Source organism: Rhinoraja longicauda, chromosome 22 (assembly GCF_053455715.1).
Source record: "Rhinoraja longicauda isolate Sanriku21f chromosome 22, sRhiLon1.1, whole genome shotgun sequence".
NCBI lineage: Eukaryota > Metazoa > Chordata > Chondrichthyes > Rajiformes > Arhynchobatidae > Rhinoraja > Rhinoraja longicauda.
In genome coordinates, this window is record NC_135974.1 from 26,254,014 (window position 1) to 26,277,741 (window position 23,728).

Here is a 23,728-nt window from a genome sequence, read left to right on the forward strand (position 1 = left end):
AATATGGTGCAAGGCATTCTGAGATCATTGTATGCACGTTAAACATTACCTTTGGTTCATAAGATCATAGGTCGTAGCATTACTCTGCCATTCAATCATTGCTGATCTTTCTTTCCCTCTCAATCCCATTCTCTGGCCTTCTCTCCATAACCCTGACACCCGTACTAATCAAGAGTCTATCTATTTCTGCCTTAAAAATATCCATTGACGGCCTCCACAGCCTTCTGTGGCTATGTATTCCACAGATTCACCGCCCACAGATGAAACAAATTCCTCCACATCTCCTTTCTAAAGGTACGTCCTTTTATTCTGAGGCTGTGCCCTCTGGTCCTAGACTCTCCCACTACTGGAAGATTTCCATCAATCTTCTGACAAATTTATGGACCTAATCCTGAGAAAATAAAGAGATTTCCAACAATAACAGTACAGGAAGTATAATCTTAATAAAATCTGCAAGGGTGATTTTCAATAGGGAAGTGTAAGTAACAAACCAGTTTAATAAACTAGTGCAAGAAAATGACTGCAGATGCCAGTACAAATCGAAGGTATTTATTCACAAAATGCTGGAGTAACTCAGCAGGTCAGGCAGCATCTCAGGAGAGAAGGAATGGGTGACGTTTCGGGTCGAGACCCTTCTTTAGACTGACGTCAGGGGGCGGGACAGTAATATCCAGTAATATTTATTATTAGTTTAATAAACTGAATGAGTAAGACATTCCAAGGTGCTTCACTGTGAACTTATTCAACGGAAGTTGAAAACGAGTCACAAACGGAGGCAAATAGCCGAAACATATCAAAGCTCCAGGTTTTATGATATCAATCAAAAAGAGGGAGGAGAAGTAGAGGTGAAGGGATATCGGAAAAGTTCAGACCATGAAACAATGCAAGTGAAGACAGCCATTTAGTGATGGAGCAAGTAAATTAAGGACAAGCAAAAGGCCAGATTTAGAGGAGCCCAAATTTCATAGAGTGCGTTAAGTATGGATGAAACGATAATAGAAAGAAGCTGATATAAGATTTGAAGGCATGAACTACACTACCCCTACCACCCCAGCCACGGACTGTTCCAGCTACTACGGTCAGGCAAACGCCTCCGCTGTCACGTTGTGAAAACAGAGAGGATGAGACGGAGTTTCTTCCCACAGGCCATCAGGACTGTTAACTCTTATATCACCAGGGACTAATGTACTGTATTAATGATTTTTTTTGTGTTGTGTCTTTTAAAAAAAAATTCTATTCTGTTTTGTAGTTGTAGCACAATCCGCAGGCATTGCCACATTCATTTCACTGCACATCTTGTATGTGTATGTGACAAATAAAGTAGACTTCTGGGTGTCCTAGTGCATCAGTCACTGAAAGGAAGCATGCAGGTACAGCAGGCAGTGAAGAAAGCCAATGGAATGTTGGCCTTCATAACAAGAGGAGTTGAGTATAGGAGCAAAGAGGTCCTTCTGCAGTTGTACAGGGGCCTAGTGAGACCACACCTGGAGTACTGTGTGCAGTTTTGGTCTCCAGATTTGAGGAAGGATATTCTTGCTATTGAGGGCATGCTGCGTAGGTTTACTAGGTTAATTCCCGGAATGGCGGGACTGTCGTATGTTGAAAGACTGGAGAGACTAGGCTTGTATACACTGGAATTTAGAAGGATGAGAGGGGATCTTATCGAAACATATGATTATTAAGGGGTTGAACACGTTAGAGGCAGGAAACATGTTCCCAATGTTGGGGGAGTCCAGAACTAGGGGCCACAGTTTAAGAATAAGTGGTAGGCCATTTAGAATGGTGATGAGGAAAAACTTTTTCAGAAAGTTGTAAATCTATGGAATTCTCTGCCTCAGAAGGCAGTGAAGGCCAATTCTCTGCATTCAAGAGAGAGCTAGATAGAGCTCCTAAGGATAGCAGAGTCAGGGGGTATGGGGAGAAGGCAGGAACGGGGTACTGATTGAGAATGATCAGCCATGATCACATTGAATGGTGGTGCTGGCTCGAAGGGCCGAATGGCCTACTCCTGCACCTATTGTCTATTGTCTATTGTCTAGACTTGAACTTGATGTTCTTTTACTATTATTTCAACCATATCTTAATTATATTTTCCTGTTTCTTTCTTTATTCTCTCCACACCACAATTCTACAAAAATTTTGGTACTCTAAAGCATCATTAATATTTCCTTCCTCTTTTCCATTTTTTGCTTTGGTAAGTCAATGGTGCAGTAATTTTGTTTTATGTTTCCTTAAAGTCGATCGTTATACTTTTTTAGGACGTCGCACAATTAATTTTATTTTTACATTGTATTTTTCGTATTTATCATTATGTTCATTAATGCATGAACATTTTCCCAATCCTTAAAGTTACTACAAGGAAGCGTGCAAGAGCAAAGATTCAAGAACAAAAATTCTACAAGGAGTTGTGAAAGGCACAATATAAATGCAAGTCAACAGATTTATAAAGAGGTCACCAACACAGGTAGAATATCTGAATTTTCAAAAGGTAGTTGAAAAGATAATAGACAAAATGCTGTTTCATTAAAAAAAAGAGGCAAGTTGAAGGTTATATATTAATATGAATGGAGGAGTATTTAAACAGCAGGGAGGTGGTATAAGAATAATCAATTTGTTTTTGTTAGTTTACCAGGCTGTTGTGGCTAGGTTTAGTTTAGTTTAGTTTAGAGATGCAGCGCAGAGGTACAGAGATACAGGCCCTTCGGCCCACCGAGTCCGTGCTAACCAGCTATCCCCACACACTAACCTATCCTACACGCACTAGAGATAATTTACAACTTTTATCAAAGCCAATTAACGTACAAACCTGTCTGTCTTTGGAGGGTGGGAGGAAACCGGAGGACTAGGATAAAACCCGTAAGGTCACAGGGAGAATGTACAAACTCCAAACAGAGAGCACCCATGGTCAGGGTCGAATCTGGGTCTCTGGCGCTGTAAGGCAGCAACTCTACCGCTGCACACTTTGTCTTGAGCTAATTACAATGCAGGATTAAATAAATGAATAGAATGCGATGTATCCAGTTTTGTTGAAGGCAGGAAAACAACCCAGCAAAAGAAAGCAAGGAATATGAATATGGATGCAGGATGAATATGGATAAGTGAATAAATCAGAAATGGGCAGCTGGAATAAAATAAGGGAACAGGCAAAGTTATTCACTTTGGCAAGAAGTGTAGAAAATAATAATATTTTAAATGTTGAGGAGCTGATTAAATATTCTCCCATTTTTAGACTAGTTCTGGCAGTTGGCTTTTAACAAACGTAGCCACACCATTTATAAAAGAGAGAGAAAGGGAAATCAGATAACTACAGACCTGTCACCCGAGCATCATCTGAAGAAGGGTCTCGACTCGAAACGTCACCCATTCCTTCTCTCCTGAGAAGCTGCCTGACCTGCTGAGTTACTCCAGCATTTCGTGAATAAATACCTTCGATTTGTACCAGCATCTGCAGTTATTTTCTTACATCATTAATAGGGGATTTGCTAGCAGTATATCATAAAGATTGTTATTTTATTTTTGTATTTCCTGCATTTGCAACATATTTTTGAGATTCCTTGAGATGGGTGGGCCTTATAAAGTTTAGCAGAATGAGAGATGATCTCATTGAATTGTCCAAGACTCTGAGAAAATTAGTTGTGTAAATGTCGAGTGCTACTCCTTTAGCTGTAGAATAAGAAACTTGGGAGAAAAGTTGCAGGATAAGCACATTTAAAAAAATGCAGATGCTGAAAATCTGAGATAAAAACTGAAAGAAGTGCTGGAAACACTCAGCAGGCCAGGTAGCACCTGTGGGAAGATAAACAAGATTAATGTTTCATGTTGAAGACCCTTTATCATAACTAAAAATTAAAAACCTGTCGATGATAGAAAAGATTTCAATCTGAAACGTTAACTCTGTGGATACAAGGAAATGCAGATGTTGGTTTACAAATAAAGACACAAAGTGCTGGAATAACTCAGTGAGTCAGAGAGCATCTCTGGAGAGCATAGATAGTGATGTTTTGGGTTGGGAACCTTTCTCAGATGTTTACTCTGTTTCTCTTTCCGTTGACATTGCCTGACCTGCAGAATGTTTCCAGATCTTTCAGTTTTTAATGGCAGAATCAGAAGGCAGACCACTTAACACCGAAGTGAGGAAAGACGACTTTATTTTGATGACTGTAAATCTTTGTTCTTTAATCCAGATGCCTGCATTGCTGAGTGTGGATAATGTTGATGGGCACTAAAGCCATAAAGGAAGATGGGGAATAGATGGAAAAGTGGGAGACAGAAGGTCAGCTTTGATTTATTGGATGAGCGAATGTGCTGAGGATCCATTTGCCCTTCTCTGCTCCTAATAATTCTTTTATTAAACAATGAATTTCAAGAGGTGTTATCACAACCTAACTTGACTCCACGCTCACATTCATATGTGCATCTATGTGGTTTTAACCAGAGGCACTGACGTTATGTAAAGTGGCTCTACTGCCATTTTATCCCAGCCAAAATAATTGAGTACTGGCTGATGATATGAGTTTAATACCTTCCTATTCTACATGGCTCATTTACCTACTGCATAAATGGTTAACCACAGGACTTAACATTACAGTGGACTGTTTATATCCACACTTTTGATGATCTTTAGGCACTCGTATTTTTGATGTTCATCAACGTGACAATCCTTCAAAAATCTCTGGTAAATTTACAATAATTGGCACACAACAGAAATCAATAGCATTTTCCAAAAGAGGAAGCAAAAAGAGGAAGCTGAGAGGAAACCTATAAATGGAGAAACCAACAGGAAACAAAAGTTTAACAATTTATGTGTAGGAAGGAACTGCAGATGCTGGTTTAAACCGAAGATAGACACAACATGCTGGAGTAACTCAGCGGGACAGACAGCATCTCTGGAGAGAAGGAATGGGTGACGTTTCGGATCGAGACCATTCTTCAGAAGATAGTCTGAAGAAGGGTCTCGATCCAAAACATCACCCATTTATGACAATTTATGCAGAAAAAACTGGAAACTCAAACTCAAAGCAGTCTCTTAAATTTATTTGCCAATCGTATAAAAAAAAGAATCACTGATACCCATTCCTTCTCTCCAGAGATGCTGCCTGTCCCACTGAGTTACTCCAGCATTTTGTATCTATCTTCGGTTTAAACCAGCATCTGCAGTTCCTTCCAACAACATTGCTCGGCCTGTTTGGAACTGGTTGCAAGCTAATATGAATCTAATTTACAGTTCCTTTACCTCTGCATATTTGTGACAGATAGTGAGTAAAAACAAACCCACTTGTTCCCTCCCTATCTTCTAGCTAGCTCATGGAAAGCAATCCTCACGTTGTAGTCTGGTAATCTGACACCAACTACATGGGAACAATGATTAAGGTATTACTGGGTGAGCAATGAAAGTCTGCATTCAGTTTGAATTGATGTCATGATCCAGTATCCATAGGTTGCAAATGTAAAAGCTATGAGATCTCATTAATAAAGATCCTAAAAATAATTTAACCTAATTGTTACTTTTTTATATTGTATTTAGTTTTTTTAATAAATTTCTAATTTTAAGTTTACGTGCTGAATCTACTAAAATTTTATTTATTTTAGTCACTTCCTCATTCACAAATACAAAGAGTACAATGGAAATTTTGTCAACACAATGCTTTTTAATGAAGTTCACACGTCCTGGTCCCCCTCAAGCAGTCTGATTAACATTATTCATGACTGAACTGGGACATTAGTTATCAGCACCTTGTTCTGGAATGTCAAATAAAAAAGGAAACCTTCAAATTTCAGCTAAACCTGACCTTGTTCTTATCAGATTTCTAAACATATTCATTCGCTACAGGAGTTGTGGGCAAGAGTGAGAAACTGACCAATATTCACCTCATTCCCACGGTTTAGTTCAGTTTAGTTTAGTTTAGTTTATTGTCATGTGTACCGAGGTACAGTGAAAAGTCTAATTGTAGACTTTCGAAGAGATCCCCCTCCCCTCCCCCCACTCACCATCAACAACACCATAGTCACATCTGTGGGGTCATTTAAGTTTTTGGAACCATCATCTCCAGGGACCTTAAATGGGGGGCCACCATCGACTCCACAGTCAAAAAGGCCCAACAGAGGACGTACTTCCTGCGGCAACTGAAGAAACATAATATACCACAGGCAATGATGGTCCAATTCTATACTGCTATCATTGAGTCCGTCCTCACCTTCTCCATCATGGTCTGGTTTGGCTCAGCCACCAAGCACAACATCCGGAGGCTGCAACGGATCGTTTGCACAGCTGAGAAGGTTATTGGCTGCAACCTTCCCCCCATTGACGAATTGTACACTGCAAGGGCCAGGAAGCGAGCGGGCAAGATCATCTCTGACCCCTCTCACCCTGGCCACAAACTCTTTGAAGCACTTCCCTCTGAAAGGCGACTCCGGACTGTCCAAGCAGCCACAGCCAGACATAAAAACTGTTTTTTTCCACGAGTGATAGTTCTACTCAATAACCAAAGTCTGTAGTCTCTTTTTTGCTCTGGTTTATTTTCACCCCCATGTTTAGACCGTAATGTTGTATCCTTATTGTTTTGATGTGGTTATGCTTTATTCTTAATTGTTAACTGTATGTTTGTGTTGTCATTTGTGAGCGAAGCACCAAGGCACATTCCTTGTATATGCACATACTTGGCCAATAAACTTATTCATTCATTCATTCATTCAAAGGCTTTTGTTGCGGTGCGAACCAGTTAAGGGAAAGACAATGCATGTGCACCAGTAAAATATGTAGGAAGAAACTGCAGATGCTGGTTTAAACCGAAGATAGATACAAAAAGCTGGAGTAACTCAGCGCGTCAGGCAGCATCTCTGGAGAAAAGGAATAGGTGACGTTTTGGGTCAAGATTCCTCTTCAGGCTGCTCTAGTCTGACAGAACCAGTGAACTCTATGTTTCAGGGTTTGAACATGAAATATTTATTGAATGATTCAGAAAGTAACCTTGTTGATTCACCAAGAGGTTCACATCTACATGTGTAGGAAGGAACTGCAGATGTTGGTTTAAACTGAAGAGAGGCATAAAAAGCTGGTATTTATTCACAAAATGCTGGAGTAACTCAGCAGGTCAGGCAGCATCTCAGGAGAGAAGGAATGGGTGACGTTTCGGGTCGAGACCCTTCTTGAACATTTTCTGCACTAGTCCCATCTTGAAGAAGGGTCTCGACCCGAAACGTCACCCATTCCTTCTCTCCTGAGATGCTGCCTGACCTGCTGAGTTCCTCCAGCATTTTGTGAATAAATACCTTCGATTTGTACCAGCATCTGCAGTTATTTTCTTACATAAAAAGCTGGAGTAACTCACCGGGACAGGCAAGCATTTCTGGAGAGAAGGAATAGGTGATGTTTCGCGTCAAGGCCCTTCTTCAGACTTACATTACATTTACATTATACATAATATTTACAATGTATTTATTCCATTTAAAAAAACTTTAAATCTACTTTAATATCAATGGCTCAATGAATGTCATTAATCTCCAGTGATGGGCAATCTATTTTGAATCCACGTAAAATGCTACAAAAATTCCAAAAGAGTAGGAGATTAGAGATGGAACAAAACTCTCCATAACTACAAAATTGGATGAACTATCAGAATAAATGATATTTTGCACCTCTGGAGTTATACCAAGGCTCACACCACAAAGAGAATAAGAACCAAGAGGGAATTATATCGGAAAGATAGCATTACCTTTCAGGTCAAAAGATTAAGGTTGACCTGACAGATGTTTGCAGAGATGATATTGAAGTGTTTCAATCTAATGAAGTCAAAAGGAAAAGACAGGACATGTGAGATCCCCAAGCCAATCTGACTTCAGGGAATGGAGATCATTGTCTCCCCTAAAGTTTTATTATATGGAATACCTGGATGTGATAATGACTGGCAAGAAAGCAGGTTCAATGGGTAGCTGTACCACATAAACACTGAATACCGATAAAAATTTGTAATCAACCTTAATTGACAAACACATATAATTGTTACAAGTTCAAATTATATTTGAATCTGTACTGATATGGATTTTCTAGTTTGACAATGGAATTGGAATAAAATTTGCTATATGCCAACTGAAGAAATACATTTTTCTTCACATATTTGTTCAATTTGAGAATTGGCCAACATATTATGAATGAGGTGAAAGAGAAAATGTTTAATTTATTTAACATAGAAGAACGAGGTCTATTCCAGAAATGTTAAATCACACTGTACCATTTTCCTTTGTAAAGGAAATAGTACATTTGGAATTTCAAGTAATGTTCTATGCCAAATGTAAGCACTTACATGAGTGGGGCATAGAAATGCCTTTCTTTTGCTTTGAGTCCTGGAAAATATTTGTCAATAAATCAGGATATTAGAGGAGCCCTTTATGGTCTCAGGTATACAACATTACTAAACCATCTCTAAAACATTGCAAGTGTTCCACATTAGGATAATCAATCGGAATAATAGGCACTGAAACATAGAAGGAAACATTATGTCATTGAGATTCAGAGCTTGTTCAAAGGAGTGTCTTAATGAAATACAAGAGAATGGCAGAAGCCATTTTGGTAAAAGGGCTTGTTGTACCGAACCACAACATCTTGCTATGTTCCATACATAGATACAAGTGTTTGTTTGATGTAGACTGTAGCAGGGTGAATGAGAGCTCTGGATCCTGTGTAGTGGTAGCCCCTTTGAGAATAGTTGCACCTGAAACAGGAAATGATCGGCAAAAGGCGCACATAAAAGGGCAAGTTGGTGTCATTATGAATTGGTGCTTCCAAATGGGGTTGAATATGTGAGGGGCTATAGTGAGTGATGCTGTTAGATGTGTCTTACTGAACAATTGCACTTGTGATATTTTTGAAGGGAGCAGGTGGAGCACATGGACACATAAATACACTTAGCCATCTGGGTAATGTATTATTGTTAAATGTACTGTTGTCTGCTTATGCATTATTCAGCGATAATCTAATTTACATCAATACATTTGACATATGAAATGTAGGTCCTACCAAGCTCAAAAGATGCAAATCTAAAATCCCCAGAGATGACTCATATTTATTCTATGGTATAAGGGAGAAAAGTCGTGAAGTGCTAGCAGGGAATTAATGCTAATGAACAGGTTACGCTAGAATAGAAAGGAACAAATATACAGAATCAATTTCAAAAATGTGACAGAATAAATACACTGTATAGCTATGATCAACAAACATTCCAGTCTCTTTCATGCAATTTACTTTGTTATTCATTCCTGCTTCACCCAGAGAATTTGTAGAATTCTCTGCCACAGAAGGCAGTGGGTGTCAATTCACTGGATGAATTTAAAAGAGTGTTAGATAGAGCTCTAGGGGCTAGTGGGATCAAGGGATATGGGGAGAAGGCAGGCACAGGTTACTGATTGTGGATGATCAGCCATGATCACAATGAATGGCGGTGCTGGCGCGAAGGGCTAAATGGCCTCCTCCTGCACCAATTTTCTATGTTTCTATGTTTCATTGCTTGGTCGTGCTAAATCTGCTGTATAGTAGTGTTGTTGGAAGGAACTGCAGATGCTGGTTTAAACCGAAGATAGGTACAAAATGCTGGAGTAAGTCGGCGGGACAGGCAGCATCTCTGGATAGAAGGAATGGGTGACGTTTCGGGTCGAGACCCTTCTTCAGACTCTGTGTTAATGAGTTGAATTCTGTCTCAAATTCTTTTAGTTGAAGCCAATGCAATAAATTCTAGAGGTAGAGTGCAATGCCCTAATGCAACAATATAAGTTGTTCACTTTGGCTGATGAAATAAATGTTAATGGAGGTCCAGATAAAGAGGATAATTGTTCCATGGAAATCATCCTGCCCTGTGTTCCCCTTTCCATTGAGGGATATATAATACCGAGGCTTATTTTTTAAATTTCTAATGTCTATATCTGCTCCCAGTGTAGCATACGTGTGTGTGTGTGTGTGTGTGTGTGTGTGTGTGTGTGTGTGTGTGTGTGTGTGTGTGTGTGTGTGTGTGTGTGTGTATATGTGTGTCTGTGTGTGTGTGTGTGTGTGTGCCTGTGTGTGTGTGTGTGTGTGTGTGTGTGTGTGTGTGTGTGTGTGTGTGTGTGTGTGTGTGTGTGTGTGTGTGTGTGTGTGTGTGTGTATGTGTGTGTGCAAGCCCACGTGTGTGTGTGTATAACCTTATTTTCCAAATGCTTCTAAGATAAGGGATTGAACTATGGACCTCTCTGGTTCAAATGCCTTAAGTAGCAGATAAACTATCAGAATTATTGCAGAGGGATTGGAACTATATCAACAAAAGCACTTATTTCAAATGCACATATCTTGTGTATCTACCACACAGTTATTTTTACCACTTGCACTTTTTTTTCTCTTTTAAGACATGCAACCTCTTCTAAGTCCCACTAAACCCTTTGAGCAATTGACAGTAAGTTGACAAATTGTTCTGCTTGTTGCATCTTTGGCCAGTGTAGGAGCTCTCTTCTCTGCATTCATTCATTGTGATGCTTTGTGACATTAACTGACCTTTGTCGGACTTTCTCAGTTTTCTTTTGATCAACTCTCAACTAATATTGTGCACTTCACTGTTGCAGCAACGACCTTCACAATAATCATGCCCACTATTTACTTAAGAAAAAATTAAGGCATGTTATATTAGGTGAAAATGATTGGGCATTAGCTTTTAGCTATTGCAAACATCATCACAATCTTGGGAGATGCCTGAATCAAAATTTGATATTTCCTCACTTAAAACAGTGGGTGAAATTTATAGGGAAAAGACCTTTTCTTGTTTTTTCAACAAAAAAAAAGTTCAGAAAAAGACAGCTCCAGCCAATAATAGTCACCTACATTATTTGGCTGGGAAATGATAGCACCCTTTGTCCCTGCAACAGAGAGAACTATTCTTCAATCCCTTTACTGCCAAGTGACCCAGAAAGGTTAAGGTTCAGAACTCTTTCCCAAAATATGCTTTTAAGACAAAGGGAAAGAATATGTCCTGAGGTTTAAGAAAAATCACTAGCTATTAGTGTCGCCAAAGAATATTACTAATAAACGGGTTTTAGGATGATTTATCTTGTTCCATGTGTTTGCAAAGAAACAATAGCAACTCACTTATAAGCTGGGACTTAATACTGCATTCACTTAGATCACTTATACATCCTACCATTAAAGTTATTTTCATTAAGTAAAATTTGTCGCGATCATATTAATTACTTTTATCGACTATCTAAATGTAGGCTCATTGTATGCCAAGTAGTGTAACTGTTTTTAGCTTGTTATAATTTTTTCTGATTACTTAGGATAAAGTAATCTCTGCTTTAAGAGAAAAAGAACATTGGCTTCTTTCCTGGAATCTCCAGATGCATTGGTTAAAATTGTCAACTGTAGTGTGGATGAAAATGTCCTCATCTGTTGCGAGCACAGCGGTGCAACACATGCATCATTAAAGAAAATAAAAATGGAATAGGATGAATAGTTAGCAGTGCTTAACGTGCCACTATACTCATGAAAGCAATTGTGTACTTTACTTTTAAGGAATAAAAGAACAAAAGAAATGCACACTATTATCACAAGCAAACAACAGAATTGTGCCTTTTGATACATTTTGCCTCTGCAATTGCTAACATGTTGCAGCAAACATTTTTTAAACAGTACCGTCCATAAAAAAATAATATCCTTGGAGCAGTGCTGAATGAAAGTTCCCTTCCACTCCCACCCAACAAGCCTGTGCAAAAAGGCAACCACTAAATGTAAGCATTCAAATTATTCCAGGCCATTTGCAACATGAGTTGGTGATGCCCTCTCCCTGCTGAAACCTAAACACAACATGTGGTCCAGTAGAAAGAGCAGCTGGATAGGATAGCCAGGGTACATCACTCCCTTTTTGGTTACAATGGATCTGATTTTTTTTGGAAATGCAGCGGCCGTGCGATGAAGATTATCCCTCAAAATTTTTGATGTACATTCTTTGATTTTTTTTCTAGCCTTTGTGGAATTTATCTTCCTCCATAGCCAGTATTGCAGCAAGATATACAGTTATACACATTTGGTTGTCACTCCTGAATTTAAAAAAAGAACCCATCCTTTGTACTGAAAAGGAATTTTTTAAATGAAACTTGCAGTAATTTTAACATTTTTTAATTAAAAATTTTTTTTTTTAGAGATACAGCGCGGAAACAGGCCCTTCGGCCCACCGAGTCCGCGCCGCCCAGCGATCCCCGCACATTAACACTATCCTACACACACTAGGGACAATTTTTACATTTACCCAGTCTTTGGAGTGTGGGAGGAAACCGAAGATCTCGGAGAAAACCCACGCAGGTCATGGGGAGAACGTACAAATGTTAAAGGACACATACTCATAGATTGACACAGTGATCGGAATGTTTAAATCTTCTGATAAACCCGTTTTCATTTGTAATAATTAAATGTTACCGCTTTGCTACTCTTAAAAGCAGAACATATAGGAAATGCTTGTCGTAGAGTCGTACAGCACAGAAACAGACCCTTCGGCCAAACGTGTCCATGCGAACTTAGGTGCCTCGTCTATGCTTGTCCCACCTGCCTGGATTTGGCCCATATCCCTCTAAACCTTTCTAAATGTCTTTTAAATGTTATTATAATACCTGGCTCACCTGCCAGCTCATTCCCCATACCCATCACCCTCTATGTGAAAATGTTCCTCTCAAATTCTCATTAAATCTTTCTCTCTTACTTTAAACCTATGTCTGCTGGTTCTTGACTCCCCTATTCTTGCGGGTGGGGGGGGGGGGGGGGGGGGGGGGGAGGGGGAGGGGAGACTGTAAATTCACCTCATAATTTTGAATGTGTGATCACCTTGAAGCCTCCTGCACTCCAAGGAATGAAGTCCTAGCCTGCTCAACCTCTCTCTATAGTTCATGCTCATGCCCTTGAGTCCTGGCAACATCCATGCAAATCTTTTCTGCACTCTTTCCATTTTACCGACATTCTTCCTATAGCAGGTGACCAAAACTGGACCTGCTGTTCCCTCTCTCTCTATCCTTTCCTCACCCAAGTCGCACTAGCTTCTCATTTTCACCCTACAAACAGCTTACAATGGCCTGTTTCCTTTATCATCGTTACATTTTTGCATATCTTTCATTCATTGTTCTTTATCTCTCCACATCACTGTCTATATCTCTCATTTCCTTATCCCTAACCAGTCTGAAGAAGGGTCTCGACCCGAAATGTCACCTAGTCCTTCTCTGCAGGGGTGCTGCCTGTCCCACTGACTTACTTCAGCTTCTTGTGTCTATTTTCCCATACATCCAAATGTGGCCTCACCAATGAGTCATAGAATCATACTGTACAGAAGCAGGCCCTTCAACCCATCTCATCCATGTCGACCAATATGCCCCATTTAACATCATCCCATTTGCCTGTGTTTGGCCCATCTTCAGAGTCTTCAGAAAAAGGGTCTCGACCCGAAACGTCACCCATTCCTTCTCTCCAGAGATGCTGCCTGTCCTGCTGAGATACTCCAGCATTTTGTGTCTATCATCACACTAAAACCTTCCTATCCAAGTACTTGTCAAAGTGTCTTTTCAATATTGTTATATCCGTATATATCCAATATACCCTGCTCCATATACCCACCCCATCGTGACTGGGTGACTTCAGACACTATCATCAATGAAGAGGGAAAACCATGAGCGTTGCATGCAAAAGACATCTTTTGGACCAAGTCGGAAGCAGACATGAGTCATCTGGCTATGAGCTTGAAATCCATCCTGGAAGCGGAACCAAAATGGTGGATTCAATTGTAGATGATGTCAACCTGCAGCTTAGCTGCCACAGCCTGGGGTTTCTGCTAATCTCTCGCTCTGCAATAACTCCCGCAAAGTCAGCATAACTAATGCAAAACAAAAAAATCACTGAACCATTCAACATTTGCTGCTTTCTGCACAATTTGAATTTTTTGTTGTTGCTATCATCTGCTCCTGTTTTAAAATCATTAGGTCGGGTTTTTGTGGGGGAATACCTGCTGTTCCATGCTGGCGTTTCCCTCCGTAACTTGCAGCATGTTCAGGATTTTCACATATGACTGTAGGCATGCAGAAATCTCAAACCTGCTGCCAGATGTTTGTCATTGTTCTTCTGCTCTGACATTGGTCTCCCTCCAGCTTGGAACTGGAGAACAGCTTCAAGGAATTAAAAAAATGGTATTTTAACGTTTCTTTTAATAGTTCAGTTTAGCTTAGTTTAGTGATATAGACCCTGCGGCCCACCGAGTTCGCGCCGACCAGCGACCCCCGCACACTAATGCAATCCTACACACACTAGGGACAACTTACATTTATACCAAGCCACTTAGCCTACAAACCTCTATGTCTTTGGAGTGTGGGAGGAAACCAGAGATCCCGGAGAAAACCCACACAGGTCATGGGGAGAATGGACAAACTCTGTACAAACACCCATAGTTAGGATCGAACCCGGGTCTCTTGCGCTGTAAGGCAGCAACTATACCTCTGCGCCACCGTGCCGCCCTTGTTGGAATTTAATTGACTATTTTTAAATGGTTTTATGTTTTCAACTTCGAATTTTTGTTATGGTTTAGTTCTTTTATAAAGTTTCTTAAACTTTGCTAAATATCACAAACATTTAGATGCATTCAGTTTTGGCAGTCAACTCAGCCAGGCTGATTTGCTTGTCAAAATATTTTCAGTAGTTATATGTGACCTTCTTTACACACACATCACTTTCAGCCCTTACTCCTCCCCTCAATATGATGGAGTTATTTTTTTTAGTTTAGTTTAGAGATACAGTGCAGAAACAGACCCAAAGGTCCACCGAGTTTGCACCGATCAATGATCAACGATCACCCATACACTTGTTCTATCCTACGAGCAAATTAACCTACAAACCTGCACATCTTTGGAATGTGGGAGAAAACCGGAGCACGCAGAGAAAACTCATGTGGTCGCAGGGTGAACGTACAAACTACGTACAGACAGCACCCATAGTCAGGATTGAACCCAGGTCTCTGGCGCTGTAAGGCAATAACTCTACCGATGTGCTGCTGTGCATCACATTATAGAAGTCAGCCCACGAGCTCACTACCCCACCAGTGAGCCACTATTGTGAGTTTCCCTTATTGGTGATAGTTCACAAGCCTTACAAAATAAACAATAGAAGGAGAAGTAGGACGAGGCTGAGTCATAAGGAACTGCAGATGCTGGTTTACAAAAGAAAGTCACAGTGCTTGAGTAACAACGGGTCAGGCGGCTTTTCTGAGGAAAAATGATCGATAATGTTTCGGGTCGGGACCCTTCTTCAGAAAGGAATAACCATTCATTCTCACGTGCCTGATCTCCCATTCAATAAAATTGAAGTCATTTTTCTGCACAAGTCCCATCTCCCTTGAAGGTACACTGAACAATAAAGATGCAACTTTGAGGCATAAACACACGAGAAGGTAGATTTTAATATTCTTGTATAAATAGGAAACTCACTACTCTACCTGTATCTGACTAAACATTACAGTTATGTGGTTTTAAGTGTCATTTACTGCAAATCAAAACCCTATTTTTATGGTTGGGAGATTGACATTAATTTGAAATACTTTAATTTTGCGATAATCAACTGCATTACAGCAGTCTGAGTAACAAAAATTCACCCTTACTGAATTCACATATCATGAGCAAAATGTTTGGGATGCATAATAAAAATTTGCTCTTTTTAAAAAAAATTGTATTTCTTGACGCAAGCACAGATGATGTGGCTTCACATTGCGGAAGGTCGGGAAAAGGATGGTTTTCTAGAAAAATTAATCTCCAGTGTAAAATGGGAGTTCCCTGCACCTATTTACAACGGTAAATAAATCAACTGCACCACATTGCTCCTCTCAGCAGAAAATACAGGAAGTGTTTATCAGGTCTCTTCAGAGAAGAGAAATAAATTTAGTTTCAGGTTGACCTTTTGTCTGAAACAATTGCATACAAGGTTCGTTTTTTTGCATAGACGTCAGCTCTCTGTCTTGTAGAATTTGTGTGTTTTTGTGTGTGATTCTGAGTCTATCTGATGCTGCTGCAAGCAAGGCTTTCATTGTGCTTGTACCTCACTGTACTTATCCTTAAGAAAATAAACTCAGCTTGACTCGACTCGCAGTTCAGTGACTTGAAGGAATTCCCCTCGCTATTAAATCGGAAATTGCATTTGAAATTATGTAAACACGTTGAATGGAAACCTGAGGTAATCAAAACAATTTCCCCCAATGATGCAATTTTGGGTAAAGATTGCTGATTTGTGTTAAAGTTGCAGATTTTGCCTAAATTTGAAACTCAACAGGTCGGAAATTCTAAAGCACCCAGATGAGTGTCTATTCTCCAATATTTGTGGAGATTTAATATTTTTTCTCTCGAGTTACTCCAGTACTTACTGTCTTTTTATTCAACTGTCTAAGGTGTAGTCCCTGATGCAAATTTCCAAACTCTGATCAAGGAAGGGAGGTTCTTGTATGGAATAAATGGAGCAGTTCATCTGGATGGATTAGAGGCTGGGCCAGGGGGCAGTAATCAAGTCAGTGATTGGGCTAGGGTCCAGTTACCCTCGATGCCTAATGTAGAGGTCATAGTTTCCTTGTGAGCTAGGTGAATATCACAAGTGAACTTTGATAAACTTAGGCATAGGTAAGCAAGACAGTAAAATGCAAGGGGAAAGTATACAGTGAAAGGCAAGAACCTTGGAGCAGAGGGATATTGGCCTGCAAGTCCACAGCTTCTTGAAAGTGGTAACATAAGTAGATAAGGATGGCAAAGAAAGCATATGGCATATCAGTCAGCGCGTAGTGTCCAAAGGTTAGGAAGTAATTTTACAGCTGTGTAAAACAGTGGCTAGGTCACATTCAGAGTATTACATGCAGTTCTGTTTGGTTTGCACTATTATGACCTGGATACCAGGTGTAACTGATAACTTAATTGTATTATTGTTTATTGTTCATTTATATGTGTTGTTGCGATAATGAGCCTTTAAAGGTGCAGGATTTCATTGTTTTGTTCCAGTGCATATGATTAATAAATGCTTGTAGACAGAAGGAACTGGTTTGTTAAAAAAGACAAAGTGCTGGAATAACTTGGTTGATCAGGCAGTATCACTGGAGGGAATAGATAGACAATGTTTTGAGCCATAAGAGAAGTTTCCTGACCTAAAATGTGATCTAACCATTCGCTCCAGAGACGCTGAGTTACTCCAGCCACTTTGTGTCTTTTTTTAAAAACACTCTTGACTCTTGACTCTTGACTCAATGTAGCACAGACTAACAAAAACCAGAGACCACCTTACTACGTCTTGATTAGCTAGCCATTGTTTTATCAAGCTGAAATGTCAGGGCAGTTTTTAAAATTCTTGCTAAATCTGGAAGCGGGTGCAGCAATTTAATCTGTTTAAAAGCTTGGTTCAATATTTTCATGCCTCAGTTTGTAATAATTCTGCATGCAAAACATACTGTCAACCAGAGTGAAATACAAGTCATGGCTTGCAATAATTATGTGATATTAACCGAAGACTGCAGGACCTGGAAAATGTAATCCTGTTGATTCTGATGTGATGATCAGATTTTTTCTTTCTTCAGTTTTCGCCCCTTCTTTCCTGAAGGCATTGTTTCTCTCTAGGTATGCCAATCCGACACCCATGTCCTCTGCTTTCTCAATTGGTGGCTATTCTTCATTTGTGACAATGTTTATGGGGAGAGGGGAATCATTCCTTTTCCTGTTTATTCATCCACTTCTCCAGGACTTCCTGGATACCAGTCATTGAGAACATAATTTCCTCATAATTGTAACCCACTCTCGGCAGTGGACAATGGAGTCAGAGAGTGATATAACACAGAAACTTGCCCTTCGGCCCAACTCATTCATGTTGACCAAGGTGCCGCATCCTAGCTAATCTCATCTGCCTGCCTTTAGCCATAATCCTCTAAATCTTTCCTATCCACGTACGTTTCCAGGTGTTGTTTAAATCCTGTTATTGTATCTGCCTCAACTAGATAGAGCTCTTAAGGATAGCGGAGTCAGGGGGGATGGGGAGAAGGCAGGAACAGGGTACTGATTGAGAATGATCAGCCATGATCACATTGAATGGTGGTGCTGGCTCGAAGGGCCCAATGGCCTACTCCTGCAACTATTGTCTATTGTCTATTGTCTAACTATCTCCTCTGGCAGCTTGCTCCATATCCCAGTGCTCTTTGAGTGAAAAAACTTAAGTTCCTTTTAAATCTTTCACCTCTCACCCTAAACCTATGTCCACTGGTTCTTGATTTCCCCTACTCTGGATAAAAGACTGCATTCACCCTATCTATTCGCCTCATGATTTTATGCACCTCTATAAGATCACCCCTCAGTCTTCTAAGGAATAAACTCCAAGACTGCCCAATCTCTATCTGTAGCCGAAGCCCTTGAGTTCTGGCAACATCCTCATAAATGATCAGGTTAACGTAAGAGGAGCATTTGAAGACTCTGAGCCTGGACTCACTGGTGTTTAGAAGGCTGAGGGGGGATCTTATTGAAACCTACCGGATAATGAAAGGCCTAGACAGAGTGGATGTGGAAAGGATGTTTCTAGTAATGGAAGAGTCTAGAACCAGAGGCCACTGTCTCAGAATAAAAAACGCACCTTTAGAATGGTGATGAGGAGGAATTTCTTTAGCTAGAGGGTGGTGAATATGTGGAAGTCATTGCTGCAGACTGCTGTGGAGACCAAGACATTGAGTATCTTTATAGCTGAAGCTGATAGGTTCTTAATTAGTAAGAATGTTAGTTAATGGGAGAAAGCAGGAGAATGGGGTTGAGAGGGGAACAATAGGTTAACCGTGATTGAAAGGTGGAATAGACTTGAAGGGCCGAATGGCTTAATTCTGCCCCTATGTCTTATGGTTTTATAAATCTGGGAGTTCTTTTATTTCCCATTCCGAATTTTTGAGAGTGGTTGATTTCCTTTCTTCACCCAAAGCTGCTGATGCCAAGTGAAAGGAACATACCACTATGGAAAATGGGATTCTATCTAGATTCTCAATATTAATGAAGTTGTCATTGCCACCTCCAATTCTGATATGGGCATTACAATTGTTACTTTGAACAGGGGCTCATTGTCTCCACAAAATTAAATTGCCAATCTTAAAATGGAGACTCAAAATGCCGGCATTTTATTTTGTAATAAGGGGCATATGATTATGCTTGGACTTCCTACAATGAAACGAGGTCTCCACTGAATTGACTGCAGTTGACAAAAATAAAATTTGGCTTTGCAAGATTATCATGAAACCAAACCTCCTTTATGGAAAAAAAACATAATATAATTGTCAATGGTATGTATTGCAAGGCACGAGTAGCATATTGGAATGGATGTAGCTGTTAGAACGATATGAAATGTGTGAATTGCTGTTGATAAGCTGCCAAACCATCTTGATGTCAAAAAATTGTTGGGGCCACAAATTAATCTGTCATCTCAGAGCTGATGGAACTGATCATGAACAATGTCAAAGCCGCATTTCCTGTAAAGCAAGTTTATTTTTTTCTGTATCAGAGTGGGTGCATAGTGAATGCTTAATTCTGGCTTGTCAAATTATGGGTTCAGGTCGTGGTACGATGCTGCGCAATGCTGTGTGCTCCTTAGGAGTATAGCTTGGGAAAGTCAATGCATGGTTTTCAAAATGGTCTGTCTTTGAGAGCTCTTGGAACAACTATGATCAGCCATGATCACATTGAATGGCGGTGCTGGCTCGAAGGGCCGAATGGCCTACTCCTGCACCTATTGTCTATTGTCTATTGTCTAAGTAGGTTTTGATGTATTACTCTTGGTAGTGATTCATCATAGGTTGTCCCATTTTGAATCAGCTATTACCAGCTATCCTTTGCCCCAGCTATTATCACATGGTGCTAACACCCTAATCAGTCCGCACTACAAACTCCCTGATTGCTCTGACATCTCCCAACTCTGTCATTTCAACCCCATGCAGCAACTTTCCAAAATCCCTACCTTTATGTTTCCAACACCTTGTCTGTCTTTGTCATATTTATTAGCAATCTGGGTGTGAATGCAGGTGGCAGGATTAGTAAATTTGCAGATAACACTTAGAGGGTTAGGTGTGGCATGGTAGCGCAGCGGTAGAGTTGCTGCCTTACAGCGCCGGAGACCCGGGTTCGATCCTGACAATGGGTGCTGTCTGTATGGAGTTTGTACAGTCTCTCTGTGACCTCGTGGGTTTTCTCCGGGTGCTCCGGTTTCCACCCACATTCCAAAGACGTACAGGTTTGTACGTTAAATGGCTTTGGTAAAATTGTAAATTGTCCCTAGAGTGTAGGATGGTGGTAGTGTGTGGGGATCGCTAGTTGGCGTGGTCTCCGAGGGCCTAGTTCCGCGCTCTATCTCTACATTAAACTAAACTAAACACCAGAGTCAGTAGTAATGCAGATGAGGGTGATATTGCAGACAGTGAGGAAAGGGTTCTGACATTACAACAGGATCTAAATCAACTGGAAAAGTGGACAAAAGAATTACAGAATGAATTTAATCACACAAGTGTGGGGTGTTGTATTTTGGGAAATCAAACTTGGGTAAGGTATACACATTGAACGGCATGACACTGGGGATGTAATAGACCCAAGAACACAAGAGATGGCAGATGCTGGAATCTTAAGCATATTGGTTCCTGCTGGAGGAATCTAACGGGACGGGCAGCATCTGTGGAGGGAAATGAACAGGTGACTTTTTGGGTCGGTAATCTGATCATCATAACAACCTATAAAATACATTTGGACAGATACATGGATAGGAAAGGTTTAGAGGGATATGGCCAACACAGGTAAATGGGACAAGTTTGGATAGGGTTGTAGAGTAATACATCATGGAGACAGGCCCTTCTAATATGCTACCTAGACCGTTGAGTTCTTCCAGAGCTTTGTTTTTTGCTGCAGGGAGACCGAGGGGTACAAGTGCATAATTCCTCAATAGGAGTGAAGAAGGCTGGAGTGAAGAAGGTGGATAGGTCCATGGATAGGAATGGATTATGGAACTAGGAATGAATAGGAGGGATAGGTAGGTAAATGGGAGTAGCTCAAGTAATGCATGGATAGTTTGGGCCAATGGGCCTGTAACCATGTATTACTCTGTCATGGATTAGGTTCAATCTCACCACCCTTGCTCACAAAGTGCCAATCTCTGGGCAGTCACTGCCACTTCACCAGACCAACCATGCCTCAACTGGGCAACCTGCCATCTGATTGTGCCCACGGCCACTGGCTCTCCCTCTCTTCCAGACCCGACCTGTCTTATGTGCCACTGGCATTGGCTGTTTTGGACCTATAATCCTATCCTCTTGTCCTCTGCCACCTTAGTCTTTGGATGCAGCAGTGTGTCCGTGACTGAAACATCCATTAACATATTAGGCATCAACCCAGTACCATGTTTTCATGTCACGCGCTAATTTCTAGCCCGTTTGATCCTGCTGGATGTCCACACATTCTCCACACCCAGGTGGAGCCGTCACCACTTCAGATGTCAACTTGCCAATCATAGAACCCAATGGCTGTGGTTTGTGCCTTTGTGTTGGGTGCCAGCATTCGCAAAGTTCTGACAGGGTTGTAGATTACAGGAAGACAAACCGGATTTCCTCTTCTACAAACCAGCACTACTGTGACCAATTTTATTAATGTCACTGCATATTGTGTATTGAGAACATCTCAAATCTATTGGCATTGTTATAAGTTGGTTAATATTATGCAGCAAAATATAGCAAGTTAATAAGTAACCTGCTCTAAATCAGGCAAGGTTGGTTGATGGAATAATATTGGCTAGGATCATTCATCCTTGTGCAGTGACATGTAAAATCTACTATTTTCACTGTAAGCATATGTGGTTGTTACTTCAGCACTGAGTCATCATGTTTTTCTTTTCCATACTTCTGCTTCCTGTTATTGTCCATTTTGTTTTTTTCTGAAGTTCCAAGTTTATTCCATGAATCACCATTTCATTAAGTATAGCTTTTCATCATCAGTTCAAATTTATTGCCATTTTGTTTCTTCCATCAGGACTCACCAAAAGAAATACCCGGTCATGCCCATTAAATGTTTTTGAGGCAGCAGCACATCGCTAAAATAGCCCATCAAACTGGAAGAATAGGCTTTTACACAAAGTGAGTGACATTTATTGGGGAAAATGCCTCTTTTAAACAGCTACTTTAAGGCTGGAATGAAATCTAACTATTGTCATTAGCTGCAATAACGTGAAACCCTGAAGATTTTTTTAGTTTTATGACTGATTAGTATTCAACATATAAATGCCCTAATAGGTTTTAGACTGAGAATATATACTTAATATATTTTCAACATGTAATGCTATCTCTGTAATTATTATTTTATTGAAATATGGGTGGGGTTGTCTGGCAAGACATTCTGAATACACCTACTACATATTAAAATGGTCACAATGATTCTGAACTATTATTCACTGTTGGTTTCACAACTTCCCTTTTGTGAAACAAAGGCAGTTTTAGACATTCAGAATCGCGTCACAGCACATGTGATCACTGCTGCTGACTGAGGTCATGAATTACAGTAAAGATGTTACTGCAAAATGTGATTCAGACTTTACTCACGTTGGCTGCAGTTACATTATCAAATTGTTAGACTTGTTTCTTGTCTACTTCAAATAAAATTCCCTATCAGGCACCAAAGAGAGAAAGATAAACAATGTCAGAAGTGATTTTAGAAAATATTGTATCTCATAAAGGAACAGGAAATAGTTTTATAATTTACAGTACACAGGCAGAATGGTATCCCCAATAACTTTGAGCTACATTCCAGACAGGGAGAAAACTATTTGCCAAAACTGTAGGCTCTTAATTTACTGACACTCCTTTATTTAATCTTGCATTCTGTTTTCATTTTTTTGCTCCTTCCTTTCTCTCTCTCTCTCTCTCTCTCTCTCTCTCTCTCTCTCTCTCTCTCTCTCTCTCTCTCTCTCTCTCTCTCTCGCTAATGCAGGAATGCAGTTGAAAAGTTAAACATTAAGCCTTTGTCAGTGCAGTCTCGAGGTTAGGTTGAGTAGTGTCTGTAAAGTAAAGTTGCTGATATATGATCTCAGAGATTCAATCCAGCACTGACATTAAAAACAGGTGCTCTGTGCCTAAAGGCATTGTGCCAGTTCCCTCGTAATTCTTGTCAACATTTTAATTTACAAAAGATGTAATATGCCAGGTTCCTTGCACTCATTTGGAATTAAAAAACATGAGGGTAACCTTTTTTTTAAAAACCTTTAAAGACTTGAATGTAATGTCGACTGTCTGTATTAGTGGAAATCCAAAACTCCCTGCTTTTACCATTTTGCTGGAAGTCAAATGAAGATTCCTCATGACTGACTACATGAGATCTGATCTGATAATTTCTTCAGCAAAGGCCTTTGGTGCCAAACACTGAGACTGTTGTTAGAATTTCAAGAGTATACTGAACCATGTGCATGTACTTAACTATGTAATACATGCTCGGAAACTAAAAATAGCCAACCGCTGTTTCAAACTGGGATCCTTGGTCAGGAGGACACTATCCTTTTTCTGGCTGCATAGGCTGTTCAGCAAGATTATTAATACACATAGATTCTGCAGTGTTCTTATTAAGACAGTGAAGCATTATGCGAATATATGACAGGCAAATAGATGTCAGGGAAACTTTAAATACTGTGATGAGCACAAGCTGTGAAATCCCTGTGTTGAATGCATATAGCAGTTAA